The sequence below is a fragment of the Falco punctatus genome, assembly GCF_963210335.1.
Source record: "Falco punctatus genome assembly, chromosome: 10".
In the NCBI taxonomy this organism is placed as follows: Eukaryota; Metazoa; Chordata; class Aves; order Falconiformes; family Falconidae; genus Falco; species Falco punctatus.
Window position 1 is genome coordinate 42193931 of NC_137590.1, and position 6184 is coordinate 42200114.

A 6184-nucleotide genomic window follows, 5' to 3' on the forward strand; every position below is an offset into this window, starting at 1 on the left:
CAGTGTGCCTCCCCAGCCGAGGGCAAAGCCGTGTCTTTTTGCTACTCTAACGTTGTTCCTTGCTTGATAATACTGCTGTAATGGTACCCAGTAATTTACAAGCCGAGCTGCAACCCTTTGCAGCCTGGGGTCAGATGAGAAGATGCTGACAAGTGATGTTACAAGGTGGGACAAGTGCTTGCCCCTGTGTCTCTCTCACTTTCGTGCACTCTTCAGCCTTTGCCCTCAAGACTGAAGCCTTTTGGCCAGGAGGCTCCGTGAGGGCCATGGCTGCTTCTGGAGTGCCTTGTGCAGATTATGTAACAGATAATAAAAACGATTATTGGTAATGAATTATTTAAGATTTTGTTACTCCCCTGTTTTCCTTTTTCCCGACGCAAAGTTTCCCTTACTTTCTGCTATGAGGTCCCTCTTTTTTTAACTTATTACTGTGAGATTTTGCCTTATTCCGTCCTGCCCCCCGCTTTCCATTGCGAGGCCTCCGGGCTTTTAATAGGATTTGGCAGTAACCTTGGTTTGCTCAATCTGCCCTCAAGATCGCTAGCGACCACCCCTTGGTCAGCAAACCCCCTTCCCAAGGTACCTTTTCCTCCTGGGGACTACGCTGCTCACCTGACGTCTCCATGCATCTTACCAGCCTCGGTGGCCACAAGCCAGCGATGCGCCACTGCTCCAGCGGTGTGCTCAGAGGCTCTACCTGGGAGGTGTCCTTTAAACACCCCTAAAAAACCCAAATCCAGCCACACCCCGGTGACAACAACAAAGCCACAAGCTCTACCTCCTGCACCAAGGGCTTCAGAGTCGAGAGGGAGCACCCACGTCCTCGTGAGCACCTGCTGGCAGGGGGCACTGGGTTTCCTCTCTCACCTGAGGCTACCACCCGGCACGGCGCACCATCTAGGCTTCCCCCCCCACCCTCACAGCCAGCTGGGGAGCTTCACAGGTGAGCGAGAACCACTCCCACCAGGGCAGCGTGCCCCCTGGGCTTTGCCGGGGATGTGCAAGAAGAGTTCGTTGCATGTGACAAACTGACAGGGGGCAGGAGGCAATGAAGAGGTCCGCCAGGCAGCTCGCTATCCAAATGCAGACGTTCGTCTCCCCCCCCCCGAGCTCTCCCCATGGCCAGCCCCACGGATCCCACACAATTCAGCCACCCGCCCCATCTCCCTGAGGGGAGCAGGTTTGCAGGCGCTTGCCTGACCTGCAGCTGCTCCATCTGCTTCTCCAAGGCTGCCACTTTCATCTTCCAGCTCTTCCTCAGCTGCTCCTCTTGCTGCAGCACCTCTGACTTCTCAGAGAGCTCGTTCATCAGCTTGCCGCACCACTCCTGTAACCTGGCCACCTCAGCGTTTTGCCTGCACCAACAGAAGCAGCGTTATTGCAGCCCGCAGGCCAGTCAAGCATCCCTGGCGTTACCCGGGGGAACACATCCTCCTGTGGGCCTGATAACAGGGCTTGAAACATCTCAACGGTTGTGTTGGCCTGCTTCTCGGACACGCCTGGTCCTTCAGGGATGGGGTGGAAGGAGCTGACACATCAATTTCAAAAGCTCCGTTTCCATCACAGGAGACATTCCTTTCTCATGAAATAGAAGACGCATGGATCTGTGTTCCCAGACACAGGAGAAAGCACTCTAAGCAGCTGGAGTCTGCTCCGTAATTAATTGACCACTGTTAATCACCAGGCAGTAGGGGTGGTGGTGGGTGGTGGGCTCTCAGCTTGCCATTCCCTCAGCCAGAATTCAGCAGGACCCCTTTTTCTTGCCTGACCAGAGACAGGTCATGCACATACCGCACAGCCCAAGTGTGATTTGCACGTCCCTTCTCCATCATGACCCCCAAAGCTGCAGTGCTGGGGGGACAGGACACGTGTCTACCCAGTCCTGCCTGCGTGGAGTCTCTGGTGTGTCTAATATAGAGGCTGAGCACACGCAGACTTCTCTGGGAACAAAATGGAGGCGGGTCTGGCCTTCATCCCCCTTCCTGGCCTTGGTTCTTCACACACCCCAGAGGTACCAAGTACTCTGGGGGCCTTTTCCCCCCACCAGCTCCTCAAATCCCACTGATGTCAGCGCCAGGCTCAGCAGCTTTATTGTGAGGAGGCAGGCACCAAGCTGTGACGTGGTCTCTGCCATTTCCCAATAAACCAACTTGAAATAAAAAAAAAAAAAAAAGAAAAATTATTTAAAAAGAAGAAAACCTGGGGAAAAAAGGGTGGGTTTGTGTGGAGTTTCAAAAGGAAAGCCACAAGAAGGGGAGAGAGAAGGCAGTGCCCAAGGACCACCACCACACAGCACCCGCAGGGACAGAATTTCAGGGGTGCGCTGAGGCTTAAGAGAGCAGGAGCAGCCTGCGCTGGGCTGGCGAGGCTGTGCTGCTGTGCCCTGTCCCCACGCTCACGCTGCTGTGCCCTGTCCCCACGCTCAGCCTGACCCCATGGCAGGGGACCTCGGGGTGCAGCCAGTGTGAGGACACTCGTGGCTGGAAGGGAAGGCTTCTCTCCTTTGCGTATCTTGGAGAAAAAACAGAGGGGATGGCTGTTTGCAGCACAGCAAGCAAGGCGGGGAATAAAGGATCTGCTCCCGGCCACAGCAGGGTCCTTCTTCAGTGACCCCAAACACCTGGCTGGCTTGCAAACTTAATAAAAAATTAGTAAATAATAACCGGGAAAATGAAGCAAGGATTAGCTCTTTTCACTACATCATTGTAAATGCATCAACACCCAGAAATACACAAAAAGATACGTGCCAAGAGCCACCCATCAAAGAGAGGCTTCCTTCCATGCTGGGTCTCACTTTCACACTTCTTGCACTCCAACAAACAAAAAAACCCCAAAACAAACCAAAAAAAGTAAAAACAAAGAAAAAAAATAATTTCACCAGTTGATGTACAAACAGAGTCTTCCCTTTTCACAGATTTGTGGGTTCTGCCTGCCCCGATGTGGTCGGTGCGGTGCCCCTGGGAACAAACGGTAGTTGTACAAAACAGTATGAAGATTTTCTTACAAACATATGCCTGCAGTGTTTACTGGTTGGGTTTTTGTGTTTGGGTTTTTTTTTAAGTTTCAAAACTAGGTTTTAGGTCACAAATGGCTTGCAACTTTTTTCTACAGTAAATCAGGCATATATTTTTAGTTTTAGTTTTAGGAATGTGTAAGGCATTTTGGCAAGCTGACAGTAAGGTCTAGGTCACAGACTCATCAAGCTGAAGTCCCTTCCTTCAAACTGTCCTCTTCCCCCTGGAGAAGGAAAAGAGAGGTGGGTTACTCAACTGGGTCTCGACCTTATTCTCATGGCAGCTCAAGCATCAAAGCGTTTCACAGATGGGCCAGGTCCTGCCTTTTGAGAAGGGAGAACCATGACCACCATCTCCTGTGCTCCCAGAGCTTCCCAAAAGCCACCCAGATGGTTTCTGGCAGCAAGTGCCACCTTGTCTCCGGTTTTCAACCGCTGCCTGACAGGCGCTTCCCCCTGCCCTCCACCAGCACCAAGGGGAGGGATGGCTGTGGCTACCACCAGTACCGTTTCCTGAAGCTGTTCTTTACACTTCTTCATTCTCCCTTTGGCCAGTTGGTCCTGGGTAACCTTCAGTCGCTCCTGTAGTTCGCTTGCTGCCTGGCCCCAGTTCTTTCTTTTTTTTTTTTTCCTAGTTTTTCCTACATGGGAGTCAAAAGAAGGCATCTGCCTGAGTCTCCCTTGGCCGTCTGGTGACACTCCCCCCTCCAAAACATCTCGGGTCACCTCAGGTCTCCACTGAGCTGCCTCGGTAGCCACAAGCCAGCGATGCACCACTGCTCCAGCGGTGTGCTCAGAGGCTCTACCTGGGAGGTGTCCTTTAAACACCCCTAAAAACCCCAAATCCAGCCACACCCCGGTGACAATAACAAAGCCACAAGCTCTGCCTCCTGCACCAAGGGCTTCAGAGTCGAGAGGGAGCACCCACGTCCTCGTGAGCACCCGCTGGCAGGGGCCACTGGGTTTCCTCTCTCACCTGAGGCTACCACTCAGCACGGTGCACCATCTAGGCTTCCCCCCCCACCCTCACACCCGGGGGGAGCAGGTTTGCAGGCGCTTGCCTGACCTGCAGCTGCTCCATCTGCCTCTCCAAGGCTGCCACTTTCATCTTCCAGCTCTTCCTCAGCTGCTTCTCATGCTGCAGCACCTCTGACTTCTCAGAGAGCTCGTTCATCAGCTTGCCGCACCACTCCTGTAACCTGGCCACCTCAGCGTTTTGCCTGCACCAACAGAAGCAGCGTTATTGCAGCCCGCAGGCCAGTCAAGCATCCCTGGCGTTACCCAGGGGGAACACATCCTCCCGTGGGCCTGATAACAGGGCTTGAAACATCTCAACGGTTGTGTTGGCCTGCTTCTCGGACACGCCTGGTCCTTCAGGGATGGGGTGGAAGGAGCTGACACATCAATTTCAAAAGCTCCGTTTCCATCACAGGAGACATTCCTTTCTCATGAAATAGAAGACGCAAGGATCTGTGTTCCCAGACACAGGAGGAAGCACTCTAAGCAGCTGGAGTCTGCTCTGTAATTAATTGACCACTGTTAATCACCAGCCATTTCAGACTTTCTACAAAAAGAGAGTGCCAAATTCTTCCCCTAGCTCCTGGTTGCTCTGTATGCACCAGGCAGGTCTCGGTTCTCTGCAGCACCGCTCCCATCAAAGAGCCAGCAACATTTCTTCTGAAGTTGGTGAGCACAAGCTCTCCAAAGTGTGGAGAAATGCTGCAGTGCCTTCTGGTCCCCTCTGCCCCCTCCGCTAGCATCAGCACAGGTGACTCCAAAGCAGAGAGGGCTTCCCCTGCCCTTCCACTTGGGAAAAGCATCCTTGTTTCCCCTGCCAGGCCCACAAAAGCCATTTGGCAATCTCTTCCTCACTCCCTCCTCTACCTCCACTTAGCTGGGGCATCTGTAGAAGCACCCTCAAGAAAGGGGGTGGCCAATCATGATGGACAGCCACCCCCAGGGCTTGCCAGAGGGCGGCCCCAGGCTCTGCCCCCCACCCCCACCCCTAGTCTTACTTGCTCTCCATCTGACTTCTGATCTGGCAGAAGGCATCGCTCAGGATGGAGTTCTCCTGCTGCAGGCGAGCCAGCTGCGTGTCGGGGCCATTCCCCAGCTGCTCCTGCAGGGTGCGGATCTAGGGAGAGACCAACAGGGGTTAATGCCGCCGCTGCCAGCCTCTCAGCTCTCCCCTGAGGAGCCCACTCCATGGGCAAGAGGGACTGGCAAGGAAGCCACAGCGAGGTGTCTGCTGATGCTGACAGCCCCTGCGGCTGCTGCATCCCGTGAGGATGCTCCCACATCCCTCTTCTAGCGTGAGCACCACGGCTCAGGAGCACTGCGGGGCTCTCGCCCCTCCCTGAGGCTCTGGTCCCCTCGTCCACCTCGGTCTTCTCCAAAAGACCAGGCAGCTGCCACCGAGGGCCAGCCGGCAGCCAGCGGAGGAAGCTGCAGAGCACCGCGTGGGGCTCACCTTGCCCTGCAGCTGCTGCGTTTCGCTGACATGGTCCTGGTAGCTGGCCTGCATGTGTGCCTGCACCGCTGCCATCTCCTGCTCGCGGGCCAGCAGCTGCTCCTTCAGCTTGCCCTCCAGGGTTGTCGCCTTGGCCCGCTCGGCCGCCAGCTCCTTCGAGGAGAGAAGCCACCCAGTCAGTTTCAGCGTAGGAACTTCCCTGCTTTAAGGGGACTCGAACCAAGTGGCCTCCTAGCTCAGAAGACTTTAAGAAGTGTAACCCTTTCGGCGCTGCCCCCAGGCCCAGCTACACCGTTCCGCACTTACATTTCCTCCTGCATTAAGCTTTGGGCTCAGTGGCCACTGGATGCCACTGTTGTTCCACATTGGGGCAGCTAAGAGACAGGAGTGAGGGCCTGGAATTTTATTCCCCTCCCCGGCCCCAGGATCAACATCATCACATCAAGTTTGCGGCAAAGCAGGAAAACTAAAAAAAGAAAACACCCCCACAAATGAAACACAGACTCCCCCTCCGCCCCCTGCCAAGGCAGGGGTGCTCTCTTGGCCGGCTGGGTGATGCCGTGCCGCTGCCCTGGGCTGCCTGCACAGGCCGGGGTTTAGCGCAGCACTCAGTGCACAGGGTGGCTTCGCCCTCTCCTCTCCTGCCTGCAGGCAGATGGACCTGCTGCAGCAGGGTCCTGGCGGCTGCGGGGCAGGAGGTG

The 6184-nt window shown here is 55.1% G+C and overlaps 1 long non-coding RNA gene across 1 annotated transcript; it reads right to left on the reverse strand.

Annotated features, from left to right (window-relative positions):
• Positions 1 to 1424: 1424 nt before the first annotated feature.
• Positions 1425 to 5134, reverse strand: LOC308070416. The gene is made up of 3 exons (XR_013930735.1): positions 5029 to 5134; positions 3521 to 4233; positions 1425 to 3237 (listed from the first exon to the last, which is right to left on the reverse strand). It is a non-coding gene; the product is annotated as an uncharacterized lncRNA (long non-coding RNA).
• Positions 5135 to 6184: the final 1050 nt, after the last annotated feature.